The following is a 19,645-nucleotide window of genomic DNA, read 5'->3' as shown; positions in this document are numbered from 1 at the left end:
GGACGGCCGCGAACAGGTGTGGCGAGGGGGAGAGCCGGAGCAGCGGGGTGGGACGGGTGAGCAGGGCAGGTGAGTGGGGGGGGGGCACGAGGAGCTGTTGGGCATGCGCGTGGGCGGGATCAGGGCCAAGGAACTGTGTTGTGGGTGTGTGGGAGGGAAGGCAGAGAGAGGGCACACGTGCGCCACGTGACAGGGAGAGCAGATGGGAGGGACGCAATGGGGGTGCGGGCGGGAGTGGGGGTTGCGGAGCTGATACTCTTGCTCGGGTGAGCGGTTAGGAGTGAATGCGGGGTAATCAAGGGAGTCACACAGGTACAGCCAAGCGCAGCTGATACCTGTCTGTGAGCAGTGGGTAGTCGTGCTCCGCGCACTTTCCTGTGAGTCGGCCGCCCGGTGATGATGGGTGGGGAGAAGGGTGACTCTTGGGTGACAAGGGTGAGTGGAAAAAGCTGAAGTGTCCAATGGTTTTTTTTGCCTCTGTTTCACAGATGCACGGTCTGCCCCGATGGCTGCCAGCACCTGGAGCACAGGTCACCATTTGCTGGGGAGGGAGGTGACCAGCCTCAGTGGTGAGAGAAAAGTCGAGATATTTTAGAAAAGCGGACAATGCCACCAGTCGTGGGGGCAGATCCTGGCACTCTGAGAGGGGCTTGTGTCGGGTGAGGCCTGGCTGGCGTTGCGAGATTGGAAGAGTCACCTCATGATGAGGCTGGGCTGAGTGAGTTTGAGAAGTTCGTGGGTGACTGCAGCTGGGAGAGTCTGGGATTAGGAAACAGGCTAAGTCGTATCGTGACCGCTATGATTCAAAAAGGCGAAGAAGAGAGAGACCGCAGGAACTCACAGTGACGAGTCGAGGAGCTCTCACCTCGTCCCTGGCAATTGGAGCAGAGTCATACAAGGAAACCATTTTGAAGCCATTTGGAGGAGAGGACGGTGGTCTCAAGGAATCAGTCAGCATGGATTCACCAAGGGCAGTCATGCCTGACCAGACCTGATTTCGTTCTATGATTAGGTAACTAGCTTTTAGTGAAGTGGGTGAAAGTAGTGTGGATGTGTATATATTTGAGCTCTAGCCAAGCTTTTGATATGGTCTTCCCTGATAAATAGATACGCTAAGGGTTAATGTTCTTTTACCTGTAAACGGGTTAACAAAAGGGAACAAAACCTGACAGAGGAACAATCAGGAAACTGGATTTTTCAAAGCTCAGGGAGGGAATTTTTTGGGTGTGTTTGGTTTTGTCTGTGACTCTGTGCTCTTCGGCATTCTGAGAGAGGATCTTTTCCCTTCAGGTTTTCTAATCTTGTTTCCAAGTTGGAGTACAAACGGTAGAAAAATATAGGCGTCTATTGGTTTTTTTTAGTCTTTTCATGTGTGTTGCTGGAATGGTTTTAAATTGTTTTTTTTTGATAGCGCTGTTTATTCATTTTTTCTTTAGCGAATTGACCTGTTTCTTCGTTCCATCTTGATACAGAGCACATTTTTATGTCTTTTCTTTCTTTTATTATAGTCTTTCTTCTTTAGAGACTGATTTGGTTTTTCTTTGTTAAGGTAATGAACGAAGGGAGGGGGGAAATCTCTTGAATGTTTTGTATAGCCTCTGGAGGAAACACTTGATTCCTCCTCGGGTTGTATTTTCAGGAAATTGAAATAGGCTGAATCCCGCGGCATCTAGGGAGGGGAACTGGGAGGAAGTCAAAGAGAAGAAACGGGAATGGGCTCTCTCTTCCGTTTGTTGTGAGTTCAGCCGGCCATCTTGAGTCTTGGCGCTGGGAAGTTTTTTGGGGAAGAACAAGAGTTGAGGCAAGGCCAATGAAAATTCCTGTCCCTCTCCGGTCCTCTGTAACAACAAACTCCCTCTCCCCTCACCTCGTTAAACCAGTAACAGCCAGGTACACTGAGTCCCACCCCCTGTGCATGCAAACCCTGGAAAAGACAGAAAACCCCCAGAAAACCCCCACTTTCTCACAGCAGGGCAGTGGAGAAGCAGCTAATCAGAGTGGGTTCCCCATGGCCATGTGTCAATGGGCAGTGCTGGGCTAATGTGGTGGCAGCGCTCTTCATAGCACTTGCCCAGTGGTCACTGCCCGGACGAGCTGGGGCTGGACGTTAAAGCCAGGAACATTCCAGTTAGGACACAGCCCAGAGCAGGGGAGCAGCTCTGGACCAAACTTCCCAGGGCCCTGACCTGGGGAATTCTCCATCTTGTCACCAAGGCTGGGGCCATTCTGGGGATGCTCTAGTCACACACACGAGTTATTGGGCAGACATGAGTACTGGCTCACTGGTGGCAGCAGTGCCCCCACATCTGCACTGTTCCCTGCCTGGAGGCAGGGGGCAACACCCAGAGGATCCCTCTTTCCCCCATCAGGCTGCAGGTGGATAACTGCATCCTGGGCCATGCTCGCTGGAGCTGCCTCTGCAGAGGCAGATGGAGAGCAGTGCTGCAGCTGTTGATCCAATTGTGATGGGAGAAATGAGGCTGCAGAATGTGCTCGGTGACAGCTGGAGGCTGCAGCACCGCAGAGGAGCCGGGAGAGGACTCCAGCCCCCTCAGTCTGTGCAGGCTGGGATGGAGGCTCTTAGAGGGGTTTGTGGGAGAGAGACAGGAACCAGGGGGAAAGGAGCAGCGCTCTGGTAAAGGGGAAGAGGGTGGGGGACTGGGGTTAAAGAGGAGCAGAGGAGGAAATTAAACCAGTCTGGAGTTTGTTGGCTGCAGATCAGGAAGTCTGGGGGCTGTGCTGGGGCCTACTGGGCTGACCTCCCTAGAGGAAGTCGCCTGTGAGAAGGGTCCTAGGAGGCCACCAGGCATGTTGGGGGACGCTTGAGTGTCCATGGCCACAGGGAGGGTGGGGACACCATGCCCGAGGCACAGCCCAGGAGCAGTCCCTGCTCGGAGTGCTGACAGATGCAGAGCCATTCATGCCTGTCCCTGCCCATCAGCTTCCCTCCCTCTCCCAGGATAGGCTCAAACAAGCCATGCTCATCACATGTTAGCCACCCTTTGGTGCATGGTTTGGGAAATCCCCTGCTTGGTGGGCCTCCCCGCGCTCAGCTACACCACCAGCAATGCTGAGAAAAGCCTGAGTTGGCTGGGCGTGAAAGGAGACTGCAGGATGTGCTGCCCAAGCCAGCAAGGTCCAGAGAGCCAGTGTCCCTCAGCCCTGCCTCTGAGCAACATGGTGCTGGCTCCAAGCCGGTGAGGAGAGCGCCACCTGAAGGTCTTCAGCACCCTCAGCAAAGTAGTAGCAGCAGAGGGATGGGGGACCTACAAAGGAGACCCAGGGGATAGCACTAGGTATATCATAGTCCAGCCTCCCACATGGGGAGCAGAGAGGAGAGCACACCCCATTACTATGGCAGCACAGTCCCCTGCCTTTGGGGAGGGACCTGTGGAGGGAGGGCTGCAGGACCAGCAGTGTCACTAGCACAAGCCTGAGCCCTAGAGAGCAGGCTCTTACCACATTAACTGTGGTTTCTCAGAGTAGGTTAGGGCAATTATGGGGCTTGGCCGCTTCCGCCTTCCTGTGATTAATGACTGCATGGTCTGTATAGCTCCTTTTCACCCGGCGAGCAGCTGAGAGCTGGCAACGGCCTCTGCTCCTGGCAGAGTGACAGCAGGAGCCTGAGGTCTGCGAGGCTGTATGGGTGCAACCCCCTTGTACTCCGGGCTGCTCCTCCAGAGGTGATGAGCTGGTGCCTATTCCTGTGCCTGACAGGCTCCTGGTGCTGCAGCTCCCCTCACTGTCCTGTCTAGTTAGACTGCGAGCTTCTAGGGGCAGAGCTATGGGGGTACGCAGCACCTAGCATGGGGGGCTTCCCGGCCCCCCTGCAACACAAATAATTCTCCTTGGAGTCCCAGAGATGCAGCTCAGCTCCATGTTGCATCCCCACCTAGCCCTTTGGGGTATGTCCTCCCCCTTGGCTATCTCAGAGCCTGCAGGGAGTCCCTGAATCAGCTCCCTGGGGTCCCCAGGGACATGCTAGTTTAGGTCACATTTGGACTTAGAGCAGGGTTAGGATGCCTGAGCCCATTCTGGGAACTCTGCCACAGGGGAGGGGGAAGGAGAGGAAACTGCAGCCAGAAGGTACCAGTGGAGAAGCGGCCTGGTGAGAAAGCTAGGTAGTCTCAGACACAGTGCTGGGGACTTTGCTGTTACCAAGTATCATGGCAGGGCCAGGGCTTGGAACAGAGGTGGGAGAAGCTGTATGTCCATCCCCCAAACACTGCCCCAGAAGCTGAGGAGACTTTTCACTGCCTGACAAATGAAGCACAGCCCTGCTGCAGCTGGGCATCATGCACTGCTCCCTGATCCAGAGCCTGACTCAGCCGCCCATGATCTGATGCTCCCTCCTGCTTTTCCAGGCCTTCGTGGTGGGACTCAGGGGTGCTGTGCCACTGCGGTGGGGAAGCTTGCTACTTGGGTGGAGCTGTCAGGAGAGGAATAGGTGGAGCAGAATGGTTCACACTAGAGTCCCTTGCTGCAGTGGTTGCTAGTCAATGTGGTATCTGTGCAGAGGGCCCACTGCACCCTCCCACAAGGGGCTAGCCATGTTGGTATTTCAACAGCAATCTCAGAATTTGTTGTTCAAATACAGGGGCTTCCCAAAGGGCCCAGAAGCTGGAAACATGCGAACACCCCTCCCTGTCCCAGGCCAGTGCACAGCTTGCGGAAGAAGCAGGGTGCCTTTGAGATTCATTCAGCATTGTTTCCACCAATTAGTTCTAAAAGCCATCAGTAACAAATCACTGTCAGCACCTTCCTCTGCATTGTTCCCAGAGAGACAGGGCGGGGGAGGCCTGTGTCAGTGCCCATGGGGATCTCTGGTGCTGCATGGGTGTGTAGGCTGGGTACCTATCTGTGTGTGGGAGCAGGAGGTGCTTTTGGTGCGCTTGAGTGTGTGCGTGGGATGGGTACCTAACTGTGTGTGCAGGTGCCTATTGGTGTGGATGTGTGTGCGTGCGTGCGTGCAGGCATACATGTTGCCATGGTGCTGGCCCAGGTGGGAGCAGCTGTGCTACATCCAGGGAGGGGACAAGGCTATGTCCAGGATGATGGCTGCTCTCCTCTCCACAGCCCCTGAGAGGGCTGAGCGGCAACCCAGGCCCACACTGCAGGGCTGAGACCATTGTGGCAGGGCAGGTACCTGCTGCCCCAACGACAGTAATGTGGGGATTCTAGGTCCCCTTTCAGAACCGCCTACTCCATCATTAGGGTTAAATGCCAAACCTCCCACTAGTCTCTGCAAACAACAGCCCGTCCCATAGGATGGACAGGGGTGTGGGTAGAACGGGTATAGCCACCTGCCCAGCATCCTGACAGAGTCATGACGAGAGAGAGGGCAGCTGGGCCCCCACACTCATCACCCCATATACTAAGGGTCTGGCTCTGCCCTGCCTTGCACTTGCTATGCCTCCTGGATGCAGAGCCCTGGGGGAGGAGATGATAGGCCTCCCTTAGGTCTTCCGGTGCTGGGCTGTCATGGGAGCAGGTGTGGCCCCTGGCATAAACTAGAGCCTGAAGGTACAGCAGCCTCCCAAGGGCAACCAGCACTGAGCACTGCAGAAACACCAAGCCCTTGCTGCAGGCAGACTGCCCCTGCCTGGTGCTTGCAGGTGAGGAAAAGCAGGGACTGCATCAGGGGAGCTTCCCCCAACAGCTGCTGAGCTTTCCTGAGAGGGAACCTCACCTGATCAAAAAGTGTCCTTTTGTTCTGGGTGCCTGAGAGGCCCCATTCATCTCTGCTAGGTGCAAAGTGGTCACAAAGCAGCCACAAGGCTCCCTGGGACATGCCCCTGGGCATGAGGCCTCCTTATCAGCCACAGAACCCACAGTCAGCTCTATAGTTGCCTGGGATGGGGATGGGTGAACCAGGGACTGAGATACTTAACCCATGCTGCCAGACCTGTGGCTTCCCACCTGGTCCTTGGCACCTGCATCCATGTGGGGTAGATTCTCTTTATGGGCCCAATTCTGCACTCATGTCAATGTGAGTCCAGAGCAGTTCCACTGAGGTAAACAGGACCTGCAGCCCCTTTGCATCACGACTGCAAACAGCTGCACCCTGCAGTGGTGCCACAGGCCATAAGGAGAAAAGCAGGGCTAGTGTCCCTTCTCACTGCTACACCCAAACTGATGTGCTGGGGAAGCCCCTCTGTGCTTTTCCCCCCCCATTTCTTCTCCCCTCAGCACCCATCTCCTTTGCCCCTCAGAGCCCCCACCCCCTAGCATCAGAGCACAGGTCAGCCCCCTCCTCACATCACTTTGCTGTTGTCATTTTAAGTTTGTGCTTTTTTTAATCTTTCCATCTTGTTCTCATTTTCTTACACTCACTGTTTCCTTCTGTCCTTCTTCCTCTTTGATCTGTTTGTCCTCATTGCCACGTGCTGGTCTCTTTTCCTGCTTCTGACAGTCCTGACGCTTATCGCTTCAGGGGGTTCTTTTCATTAAATTTTAGAGCTTATAGAAGTGAGATGGATGGTGTGAGCTAGACATGCAATGCCAGTCTCTTCCACTCAGCCCTGGCCACGTACCTCCACCCTGAGCCACAGCCCTCCCACCCCATTCCAGTCCTGAGCTCCCCACACAATGCTCTGCCAGTGCCCCTCTGTCTTTCCCTGCGGCACCCTCTGCTATGCCAGGCACAGCTCTCCATCTGCGCTGTGGGTGCACCTTGGTTCCCACCCACAAGCTCCTGCTCGCCTCCTCCTAAGCATTAAATGGCATGGCAGAGGGTGGTAATTTGGGACTGTGGATGTACAAGGCGCAACAAACTTATTTCACTTTGAATCTAACCCAGGAATTGATTCTGGGGGACAGAAGTGACCTGGGTGTGAATTAACTTGCTGACACACTGACTTCCAGTCTCTCATTCATCCCGCCACTCCACTGCTGTCAGGCTACTTTGGTGAAGTGCTGCTGACAATAGGCGAGTGGAGCTGCTTATGCCCAGAGGTCAGTGAGCCCAAGCTCATTTACAGAGGTGGCAGCAGGGAGGGACCCATGGCACTTGCCCTCCCCAGGATTCTTCTGCTCTCCTATGCTGGACTGGAGGGTGCTGAGCAATTAGGCAGCAGAAACTGATGTTGCCAGCAGACCATGCCAGGGTCTGCGTGTGGGGTTCCAAGTACCACACCGGCACAGACAGGGCCACTTGGGTAAAAACACCATGGTCCAATTAACCACAGCAAGAGGAACTGCAGGAATGAGCATCCACACTGCTTCAAAGAGAGTCTACAGAGGAATGAGACAAACATGGCTATTCCAGACCATGTACTCCTGCAGCCTGTGTGTGCCTGCACGTGTGAGCTGCAATATCCATGTTAAGTCTTGCCAGTTCTCCAGCAATTATGGCAATTCTTCCTTCTGGGCATTCACTGTGCTGAGAGTCCATACGGGTGTGGACATTCCAGGTGGCTAAATTCATTCTCTCTCTTTGTGGAGCTGAGTGATCCCACTGGATGCAGCCATCCAGACTGGAAGAGTGCAAGACAGCCTATGTTCGGGGCACTTCCCCATTTGGGGTGGTCAGAGGGGACCCTAAAAAAGGCCTGCTCAGTCACAGGCGCTGCTGCCGAAATTCACTTCTGTCTCATTCAAGCACAAGACGGCTGTTCCACGGCTGCCGCCTGCGTGCAGATTTGTGACTAGAGACTCCCAGAGATCACTGCTCCTGGCTTCCCCTCCACTCATCTGTCACCGCAGGGCTTTGTCTGGGTGCGAGGCCTTTGGCAGAGGCCAGCACATGAAATCTTTTAATGTGAGGAAACCGGTGCACAGGCAGTGACTACACCAGATTTGATAGGAGGAAAACCCTGACCCAGTGGCAAGGACAGCCCAGACAACCAGGGGCCTCCCTCCTGCTGCAGCCCTCATCGCCTTCCCAGCTGCAGAGTATTGACATTGCAGCTCTTAGTGAGACCTGCCGGGCTGATGAGGGTCAATTAAAAGAGGATGGAGGTGGAGGCTTTTGGACAGGAAAGCCGCCCAGGAGAGACTCGGTCACAGGATTGGCTTTGTCATCAAAAACAAGATTGCCAGTCAGCTTTTGGAGCTTCCTGTGGGGATCAACGAGCATCTCATGACTCTTTGGCTCAAGCTCAGCAACAGCCAATAAGCCACAGTCATCAGTGCATATGTACCAACCCTTGATGAGGAAGAAAGGAGCAGTTTCCTAGTGCTCTCGATGCAGTCCTCACAGCCACACCTAAGGCAGACGAATTCATCCTCCAGAGTTGGATGGGACTCCCAACTCTGGAGCGACACAATAGGCAAAGAAGGGGTGGGAAATGTAACCCCCAATGGTATTCTCCTCCTCAGCAAATGTGTGGAGCATGACCTGCTCATCACAAATACTATCTTTAGGCAGAGTAACAAAATTTAAGACCACCTAGAAACATCCTCAGTCCAAACATTGGCACCTCCTTGACTAAGTCATAGCCAGAGCTCAAGATTATGCCAATATCTGTATAACATGAGCCATGAGAGGTACCAATCACTGTTAGACAGACCATCAATTAGTAAGATCAGTCATGTACCTGCAGATCGCTCCACCACACCGCAAACACCCAAAGACTAAGCAAAAGTGGTGCAACGTGAAAGCACTTCAGGACCAAGCCAGCTGTGAGATGTTCCAGCAACCCTTGTCTGAGAAACTAACTTGTCTGATAACATCGACATTCAGGAGCACTGTGATCAACTTAAAAATACCATTCACAGTGCATGTGCTGAAATGATAGGCTATTCCACTCATCGGAACCAAGACTGGTTTGACAAAAACAATGAGAAAATCCTAGTATTAATTCAACAGAAAAAACTGCATACTGTAACTGGTAAAAATGATTCCTCTAACCAACGAAAACATGAGGCTTATCACCTGCTCGATACCAAAGTCCAGGGGAGGCTACATGACAAAAAATAAGTGGTGGCAAGAGAAGGCCTGTGAAATCCAGGGTTTCGTAGACCAGGATGACATGAGAAGCTTCTTTCAAGCAACAAAAGCTTCAAAGGCCCAACCCCTTCCCCTTTATGTTCCCAGGATGGCTTCATCCTCCTCAAGGACAATGCAGCCATTAAACAATGCTGGAAGAATCACAAATCCATGGTCTCTGAAGACACCACTGAGTCCATTCCACAACTCTCAGCAATGGCACACCTTGCTGATTCCTCCATCTTCTGAGGAAATAGAACATGCCATCACCCAGACAAAAAATCACTAGGCACCAGGTCCAGATGGCATCCCAGCTGAGGTTTTTAAAGCTCATGGAACAATACTCCAGCACAAACTTTGCCAACTTCTCAACAAAATCTGGACCTGTGAAGAAATTCCACCTGACTTTAAGAGCATGAACATTATTACAGTGTTCAAGAAAGGGGACAAATCTTTGTGCAGGAACTACAGAGGAATTGCCCTTCTCTCCATCACAGCAAGATCCTTGCCCAGGTCCTACTAAACCATTTTTGCCCCCTTGCCAAGGAACTCCTCCCCAAATCACAATGTGGCTTCAGCCATCTTGGACAGCTCACTTTGAGGAGAACAGATGTGCTCATGAGACAGAGAAGTGACAAAGGAGGAAAGAAAGGGCACAACAATCCAGTCAACAACTACATCTCCTCCAAGATTACACCTGTCATTTCTGTGGGAAAATCTGCAGAGCACGAATTGAGCTCATCAGCCACTTAAAAACCCATCAATGAACCCCCTTGGCAGACATCATCCCTGCTTCAAGGAATAGCCAGATGCACAGGTGACATACAGAGACCACAGTGAGCCAGCACCTGTACACAACACTGCCCTCTGCTGGGTGTAATTGTATGCATGCACGCAGACATTACACTGCCCTCTGATGGGTGGAGTCAGACCTGTCATGTAATTAACGGCCTTGCACTCTACAGGCTGCCTGAAGTAAGGATGCTAAGCACAGACAGTGCCCAGCTCTGGATGCTTGGAAAAGTCACTGCACAGGAAACATTCACTTGGACTACGCTACTTCAGGGCCTCCCTTCATTCTCAGAGATTTACCCTAGAAAGTCACTGACGTTTTTCCATTTCCCACCCACCAGGCCCTTCCCTGATACGGAGCAGAAATCCTTCCCCAGCATTCTCTGCTTGCTCTCTGATGGAAGCCGCATGGCCAAGACCTCAGAGCTGCCATTCCTCTGCACCCATGGATGGAGTAGACTGTAGGTCAGGAGGCAGACTGACACTCATGTACTGAGCACTTCGTGGGTCTGGGCCAGGAAAGGAGAAAGTCTCTGGCATTGGAGATGTCCCAACTGGAAGCAAAAGCTCAGCCTGAGGTGTATGCACTGGGCTCCACAGCTGCAGCACGAGTCAGTGTGGGGTGCACCCCTTAGCCACCCCAACCTGGCCCTGGACATGGCACAAATCACTCCCCCTTGGGGTGGAGATAGCAGTAAGCTGGCTTGCACCCTGCTCATCAGGCTGGGCCAGCATCACTGGCTAAACATGCTGCCCGAGTTGCCTCTTCCAGGGCTATGGCTGTGGCTGAGGGATCTGGGCATAGGGACACATCACGTGACATGGAATGTCTGGGGGGGGCCCTTGTTACAACTGCAGCAAGGGGACAGATGCAGTAGCAGTCATGTCAGCTGCTGGCAGGTCGTGCTGTGGACAATGTGCTCTCCCCTAGCAGTCACTGAGGCAGGTAACAAGGACAGGAGCCGGTGCCCTTCTGTGATGGAGTAGGGGCTGTCAGTGTGGGGAATGGGAGAGCAGGGGATGTCTTTAGGTGAGGGACAGGATCTTTAAGCCTGTAACCTGATCCAGGCAGGGAGGAGGGGGGGGTCAGCACCTTTGCCCAGGAAGCGGGACAAAAGGAATCTGCCGGCTGAAGGAGGGGCAGGTCAGTTTGGGTTTGGGGCTGTGTGGGCGGAATTCAGGGTATCCTAAGCTGGGATCCAAGCACCCTGAGAGCCCAGAAGGACTCGATGGAGGAGTCCTGACTGTGCCTGCAAGCTCTGCTGTAACCTGTTGTCCAATAAACCTTCTGTTTTACTGGCTGGCTAAAAGTCACTGTGGGGTCCAGGAAGAGGGGTGCAGGGCCGGACTTCCCCAGACTCCGTGACACCTTCTGCTTCAGCCCCGAGGCATGAATGCCCAGAAACTCACCAGCCCCATAGTCTGAGCTGAGTGTGGCACACTGACCCCCCCAGGCACCGTGTTTCAGGGTCACTCAGATCAGCTGGGACCTTGCTCAACTGGCACCAAGGGACAGCGCACTCCCTTGGCCCTGAGCAGCAGAATTGCCCCCTGCCCACAGAGAAACCTCTTATCCAAGGAAGAGGAACAGCTCCTATCCTGTAGAACAAGGGGCAGGGGAATAGGCCCCAGGTAAGATCTCCCCTCGGAACCCAGTAGGCCCCTCACCCCCTGGAGTAGAGACAATCACCCCTCAGGTGCCAAGCACCCTGGAGTGAAATCACCCTTCAGCATCCAATGAGAGTCCAGCATCCAGATGAGATCTTTCCTCAGCACCCAGTGGGGGCCCAGCACCCTGGAGGGAGAAAGGAAATTGCCCCACCCCACCGAACAGGGGCCCAGTGCCCCATGACTGGCACCCCCTGGCCAGGGGACAGTGGGTGACTGCACTCCATGCAGTTACTTTCCTTTACAGAAAACAACAAAAAGACCTGATTCAGCAATGTTAATTTATGTCCCAGGCCAGAGGTAGCATGAAGCAATTAGTGATATAATGGTAATGTCACACTAAAAATTATTTATCGTGTCACTGAGCTCACAGCTGGGTTTAAATTAGACACTGGCGGGATTTAAACATCTTTCAGGAGCGCCATCCCTGCTCCCACACTGCCTCGCATCTGGCTCAGCTCAGCATTAGCCTCCCCACAACCCAGGAGCAGCAACCAAAGCCCCTACCCACTGCCAATGGGCAAAGTGTGCCCCCCACTGACACCTTCCCTCAAGCAACCCGTTGGGCAGGCCTGGAACTAGAGTATCCAGGAGCACCCCCCTCACGGAGCCTGGCCTACTCCCTACAGCACACCCTCACCCTCCCCTGCTGGGAGACACCGGGGCTGGACTAGCCAGAAGTACCTCCCCTCCCACTCCAGCCAGGGCTCCTGCCCCATCCCTAGGAGAACCCAGGACTGGAGAAGCTGAGAGCTTTCCCCCACAGACAGCACTTCTGCCCTGATCCCTACAGCACATTCGGCCAAGAGAATCACAGGAGCCTTGCAGAAGTGGTGAGCCTAGGGTGACCAGATGTCCCAGATTTATAGGGACAGTCCTGATTTTTGAGTCTCTTATATAGGAGCCTATTACCCCTCACCCCCTGTCCCAATTTTTCCACACTTGCTGTGTGGTCACGCTAGGTGAGCCAGGGACAAGAGCCCAGAAACGCAGAGAGGCATGAGAGTCAATGGATGCCCCTTTCCTAGAGGCTGAGCCACGGGGCAGGGCAGGGGAGAAACACTCACTACAAACAAATTACACAGTGCTTACTATTAAGTGGCATGGGGAGGCCCCACAGAGCCACAAAAGGGGCAGCAGCTCTCAGTAAGGCAGCACCACTCACTGAGGAGCATTGTATGGGGCAGCTTTAATTTCAATCATGCATCCATTTCTAGTCCTTCTCGGGTCCATTTCCCTGCTTTCTCTGTCTCTCTTGTGCTCTCGGTTGCTCAGAGCCATTGGTATTCCTGTTGGGGAGCATTAATATCACTTTATAATTAGAAACAGGATGAATAAGTAGCCCCCCCAGCACCAGGAGAGAGATGAGATCAATAACATGAGAGCAAGGACATCGGGGGCAGGGCCTGGAATCCCCCACTCCCACTGTTCCTGATCTGCCTGGTCACCCCATGCAGCCCAACCCCTGGCTACACTTCTGGGCTGAATACCCACCACTGACTGAGCCCACACCCACAACCCCCACTGCCACCCCAACTCAGCACCAGGGAATACCTCAGTCTGAAATACCCCAGAGGGCAGTGGAGAGTGATCTGGCTAAGCCCCCACAGTGAAGGGGTGGAGGTATCAGCCTTTATATATACGTCCCAAATGACACATACACTATTGTCTGTATTACAGACATGTACCCACTGGTTCACTCTGAGCAGCTCCTATGGCTGGTGGGAGGCATCTTGAGTAGGAGACCCTCACATTACAGGAGATAGTATCAATAATCATTCCACTCAGCACCAACCCTGGCTAATTAACATTAGCACAAGATTTGACGGACGTGTAATGGTGTCTCTGCCAGTGCCCATGGCGGGGCAGAGAGTCCAGCAGAGAGCCGCACAGAGTCAGGTCTGGGAAGGAGAGCCAGAGATGCTAGTACCCACAAGCCAGAGCAGGGTAGGCCTGGAGAGACCCAGAGATACCAGTTCTCAAGGGTAGGGCGAGGCAGGGCCTGTGTGGGGCAGACACAGACTCTGCTCCCTCACTCCCGAAGTTTGGGTTCTCAGGGGATGCTTTGCAAGGAAGGCAAAGAAACTGACAACCAGCAGGAACGTCTCCTTTCCTCCTGGGTTTCCCAGGCAACACTAAGCACTCAACAGCAGTTCAGCATGTGAGAATTCCCTCCCTTTGCTTAAGTCTGATATTTTCCTCTGGCTAAACTGACCAGAGAGCTCCTTACAGCCCACTATTTGGTAACCTGGTCAGACACCTGTAGAAATGACATTTACATCCAGCATTACACGGTGGCTAAATCCAGCGCAGCCCTTCTGCAGTTTGCAGCTCCCATTGTGGGACTCATTTCTGCAGCTAATTTGTTGGTGTACAGCCAGGGCCGTCTTTAGGCATAGGCAACACAGGCAGCTGCGTGGGGCACCTGAAAATTTGGGGCACCACTGGGTCTTAGTGTCCACCCCCTTCTTTTCCTATCCCTGTTCTGACCCTTTCTGCAGGCTCCCACAGATGGGTGCTCTAGCCTGGTGAGTCTTCCTTGGGAGGGAATCTAGTAGTTAAGTGAAAAAACCTCCAGCCTGCCAGACCTATTAGCACAACATTGAAACTGTTAAAGAGACATTCAAGGGGTAATAAAGCCATTTAACAGGCATTTGCCAACCCCAAGGTATATACTGACAGGTTTCAGAGTGGTAGTCCTGTTGTCCTTGTTTTTGCTGGTACAGACTGAGTCCTTGTGGCACCTCAGAGACTAACAAATTATTTGGGCATAAGCTTTGTGTGGGCGAGAAGAACCATTTCATCACTGTCCACGAAGCTTATGCCCAATAAATTCTATACTGTAGTCTTCTGACTTTACTGACCAACACACCGTTGTGCATTAATTGTATATGATTACACAGTAGCATCAGTTACAGGATCTTAGTTTAAAATTGCTTTAAAATATGTTCATAGTGAGCTGGATAGATTATAAAATCACATTCTAAAAAATGCTTGCATAGAGTTTTTAATGCACAATCATCTTTGCCTTAAATGCGTGATTTCAGACACACAGTTTTTAAATAAATCTTCAAAAGGCCTCCCTTATCTAAAAAACACATTTTAATTACTATAGTTAAAAAAAAAAAAGTGCTTCCAAGTCTTCACTGACCATCCCTTCACCACCTCTCCCTCACTCTCCACTGAGAAGCCCTTAAAGGACAACAGTCCTTCCTTCCAGATAGCTGGACAAGAAGTTTCCTTTCTTACTTCTGACTATCCGATGAACTAGTTTGTTTAAAAAGCCACCTCCAGAAAATCAGTACCTTAGTAAGACATAAAATCCTTGTTCATAGCCCCTAAAAACTTTGGAAACATATTTTGTTAAGTTTGGCTGAAATTTGATAACATAGTCTCTTTTATGGAGAGCAACAGAAGTAAATTACTGTTCCTTTTTCCTAAAGCAATGAACAATTGTTTGAACACACTAAGACCTTCTCTGATAATTTAAAACTAATGTCTTTGTTTCAGTGAGTTTAAATACGTAGTAATCTGGATGCTGGCTTTAAGGTCTTGAGTAAACATTTAAAATAATTCAGCTTAGAAATACTGATTAAGAAATGTAAAACAGAAGAGCTCATCATGTATCCTATTATAATGTAATGTTGTATTCCAAGCAGGACACGCTGACTCACCCCTTACTATGAATTTTTGCAAATAAATCTCTGACAAACTTCAGGGCATATCAAAAAACCTGTGACTGACATTTTTTATTCCCAAATTTTAGTGCTTTTAATTAGGTACTTTCTTCATGTCCATTCTGCATGAGGGACAGGGTACAGCGATCTCTGCGGGGAACTGTGACTCTCCGCCACCATGAGGCGGGCCGGGCATCTCATTATCCTTTGCTGTCTCATCCCTCCTCCCCCTCCCCCACCAGGCTGTGAGCTTGGGCTGCCATCCGGCATAGGGTCACCAGTTTAATAATACTGCGTAGGGCCCCATAAATCCTAAGGACGGCCCTGTGTACAGCTTCCCCTGTGCTCACAGCTGTGAAAGCAGATCCTAGCCCTAGTGCCCCTGCATGCGGCCGGGAGAGCAGAAACCCACCTAGTGGCCTGACACATGCTGTAGAGGATCATTTGGCACATACAATTCGTGAACTTTCAACTACTCTGCAGGGTGAATTCCTTTGTACTAGACTCCTCCCTTCCTACAGTGTCTGTGCTCACAAAGGTGACACCCTTTTCTCCCCAGCACTTCTGCAGGGCAATACACATGCAGGCCCTCTCATCTCATAGGGCTCCACTCTCTCCTGCCTCAGGTGTACAGTGGTAGAAGGACCTGCGCTTATCATACAACTTCCAGGGTGCTGCTACTCAGTCTGAGGATGACAGCACAGAGCCTCTGTGCTCAGTCACTTGCTGAGGTTATGGGAACATGATTTTGTTACAGCCCCCAAAACCACACTAAGGACCTCATGTCATGGTTCCAGAGTTTACTGCACCTCTGAGCCCTTCTTTGTCCTCTCTGAATGCACCTACACAGGTGACAGGCCTCTTGCCATCTTGTGATTCTCCCCCTTTCAGACTGGGACTTAGGGTACAGAACCCTGTGGATCAACCATGCTCACTCCAGCAGGCCAACTGGGTTCAGTACCTATGGTTCTTCCCTTTGGGAGTCTGTGGCTACCCATGATTATAGACCCAAAACAGTCACCTTAAACCAAAATATTATTGATCTTAACAGTAGGAATGAAGAACAGCAGATCACTGGCCTAACAAAATGGCTACACACACACCTCTCTTGCCTAAGACTTTCCCATTCCCTGGTTGCTTAGCAAGGCCTAAAAACTTCAGCCCACCACTCAGGTATTTGTGGGTGTCAGTCTAGGGAATCTATTGCCCACTGTCAGCTCTCTCATTAGAGAGCAGTGTAACAAGGCACTGACTCAGCCCTGCAGCGCCTCCTGCTGGTCTCTTGGAATTAGCTTGATTTCCAGCCCAGAGCACCCTCCGCAGGCCAGTATCCTGTTGCCACTTGGCCCCTGTGTCCCTCCCAGGACTCAGGTACCCCATTATCTGGGATGCTGCCCCCTCACAGTACATCCCTCAGTCTCAGGGGCTCCCCTACCAGGAAACCCCCACCCCTATCCCCACCTCACCTCAGTTGTAGGCTACTGCCAGTCACCAACCAGTCCCTGGGGCAGACTGCAGTATAAGCCACTCATCACAGGCAGGTTTTTTTGGGGACCTGCTGCCTTTCTCTACAAACCAGTACTTCTGTGGGGCACTGGACAAGGCCCTGCAGCCTGGGGAGCTGCCAGGCGAGAGCTCCCCAGCCCCTCTAGCCTTTCCCCAGCCTTACCTTACTCTAGGTACCCTGAGCTTCTCAGCAGCCAGGTCCTGCTCTCTCCCAGCCTGAAGAGAGGCTTCTCTTGGGCCTCTGACTCAGAGCCTTTTTATAAGGGCCAGCTAGGCCCTAATTAAGCCAGCCACAGCTATGGCTGCTTTCCAATCAGTCTGACCTTTCCCCTGCCCCAGCTCTCTCCCAGGGCTGTTTTAAGCCCTCCCAGGCAGGAGTGGGTGATCACCCCACTACAAGCATCTTTTTAACTCTTTATTCTTTGTTATCTCATTCTCTGTTTGTTCTTGGCATTGACAAAACAAGCTTTGTAACTTGGCTGGAACTAAGGAAGTGGGGAGCAGAGCGGACAGGGGGCTGCAGACAGGGGAGTTTGACAGAGGGAGGCTTATGATGGTTAGGAAGACCTGCAACACCTGTGCCAGCACTGCTTCTGTCTCCTCCACCTGCACCTGTAGCCAGACAGAGTGCCTGAGTATGGATGCTTCTACCCAGATCCTGGTGTGGTTTTGCAGGGACTGTAATTTGCAATTTCCACTTACTGATATCCAGGCGGGGGGTATCCAATGTGAAAGGTGCCTACTGGTGGAATCTCTCAGGCAGCAGATGGGAGAGCTTGTCATAAGTAGATAGGTAAGGTAAGGGTTAAGTTTCTTTTACCTGGAAAGGGTAACCAAACACCTGACCAGAGGACCAATCAGAGAAGTGGATTGGTTAAAGTCAGGGGCGGGAATTTGTATACTCGGGGTCTTCTTTGTTTTCTCGGCTGTGAGTAAACAAGGTTTCCTCCTAACTCCTTCTTATCTCCAATATTATACCAAAAGTCTGGAAGTACAAAGGAAAACAAAGTGATTCGGCTATGAGGAGCTTTGTGTTGTATGAACAGATGTGGAGGGCTGGGTCTTTGTTGCTTCCTCGGCTGTGAGGAACAAGCTACCTTGCTGATTCCAATCTCCTTCTCATTCTACTAAGGGGCAGTGAGTACAAGACGGGAGCAAAGTAAAATCGGCTATGATATGCTTTGCTTTGTACTTACTGTGTGTGATTGCTGGTCTATTTAAATTGGCTATTTTTTAAATCAGACTGGGTTATTCAGATTTTCTTAAGTAGGAGCCTGTATAAATGGTTATGCAAGTTATTAGTCTGTATTGTCTCCTTTTCTATATAAAGCTGTCTTTTTTTTAAAACTTGTGGAAGTTTCTTTTTCTAGTAAGGCAGAAAAATTGAAACCTCTGTATCAGGTATCTGCCCCCCTCACGGGAGGGCAGGAACGGGGAAAGGCAAAGCCAAGCTGTTGGTATTTTGCATCTCCATTGTCCTGAGGGAAGGAACGCTTATCTCTTGGGAAGCAGAGAAACAGGTTTCTTGGTACACGCAAGCCTGGGAAGGAGGGGTTCTCTCTCCTGCTTCTGAGACCCCAAGAGAAACAGGTTATCTGGAGGTCCCCCCAGGGGAGGGTTGGGGACACCAGAGAAAGGAAAGGGGGGGTCAGGCCCTATCAATTCCTGACCTGGTGGCAGCCTATCAGATCTAAGCTGGAGATTAAGCTTAGAGGACTTCATGCGAGTACCTTATATCTGAACTCTAAGGTCCAGATTGAGGAATAATACTTGACAGAGCTACAGGAGGAGGCGGCTAGGTTGAGGAGCATCCAAATCCATGAGCAATTCCCGGACAGTGTCCATGTGGAGACAGCTGAAGTAGCTGTCTCAGTACACAGGACTGCTGACGCACCCCCGGTGGAGGAGATGGCTCGGGGTGGACACTGGCAGCTGGTTACTTCTAGCAGCAGGCAGTGCTCCACCCCTGCTCTGACCCCTCCCGCCGTGGTAATAGGTAACCGTTATGCTCTTCTTGATACAGAAGAGAAGGAATCACCCCTTACAGTAAAAGGGAGAAGCCTCGTACCCCTAAGGCTGGGAGGTCTGCTGCCACCATTATGAATAGGAAACGTAGGGTAGTGGTGATCGGAGACTCTCTGCTGAAGGGGACGAAGGCACCCATCTGTCACCCTGACATTTCATCTTGGGAGGTATGCTGCCTGCTGGGGGCCCGTATCCAAAATGTTAGAGGCATTGTCGAGGATTATCCAGCCCTCTGACTACTACCCCATGCTACTCATCCATGTGGGCTCAAATGATACTGCGAGGTGTGATGCTGAGCGGATCAAGAGTGACTACAGGGCTCTGGGAGTACGGGTGAAGGAGTTTAGAGCACAGGTGGTATTCTCTTCGATTCTTCCTGTTAAAGGTAGGGGCTCGGGCAGAGACAGATGCATCATGGAGGTGAATGCCTGGCTGCAAAGATAGTGTCACCAGGAGGGTTTTGGCTTCCTCGACCACGGGATGCTATTCGAGGAAGGACTGCTATTCAAGGAAGGACTGCAAAGCAGAGGTGGCATTCACCTTTTGAGGAGGGGAAAGACCCTATTTGGACACAGACTGGCTAACCTACTGAGGAGGGCTTTAAACTAGGTTTGACGGGGAGAGGTGAGCAAAGCCCACAGTTAAGCGGGGAACATGGAGACCTGGGAGATGGGTCGGAAACAAGAGGGAGCATGGGCTATAATGGCAGAGAGAAAGGAGGGTCAGGGCAAAACTGCGAGGCAAGATCAAACCAGTATCTTAGATGCGTATATACATATGTGAGAAATATGGGTAATAAGCAGGAAGAACTGGAAATGCTAATAAATAAATACAACTATGACACTGTTGGCATCACTGAAACTTGGTGGGATAATACACATGATTGGCATGTTGGTGTGGATGGGTACAGCTTGCTCAGGAAGGATAGACAGGGGAAAAAGGGAGGAGGTGTTGCCTTATATATTAAAAATGTACACACTTGGACTGAGGTGGAGATAAACATAGGAGACAGAAGGGTTGAGAGTCTCTGGGTTAGGCTAAAAGAGGT

The 19,645-nt window shown here is 51.7% G+C and overlaps 1 protein-coding gene across 3 annotated transcripts in view; it reads right to left on the bottom strand.

The window, feature by feature from the left end:
• Positions 1-19,645, bottom strand: part of SLC35H1 (solute carrier family 35 member H1) — a 66,006-nt gene that overhangs the window by 31,874 nt on the left and 14,487 nt on the right. For all 3 annotated transcript variants that reach the window (XR_004375781.2, XR_012656970.1, XR_012656971.1), the window contains one exon: positions 6,334-6,459. The gene's annotated coding sequence lies outside the window, so the exon portion shown is untranslated. The remainder of the gene's footprint in view (positions 1-6,333; positions 6,460-19,645) is intronic.

Source organism: Chelonoidis abingdonii, chromosome 14 (genome assembly GCF_003597395.2).
Source record: "Chelonoidis abingdonii isolate Lonesome George chromosome 14, CheloAbing_2.0, whole genome shotgun sequence".
In the NCBI taxonomy this organism is placed as follows: domain Eukaryota; kingdom Metazoa; phylum Chordata; order Testudines; family Testudinidae; genus Chelonoidis; species Chelonoidis abingdonii.
Note: the sequence above shows the minus strand (reverse complement) of the source record. Positions and strands in the feature narration are given on the sequence as shown.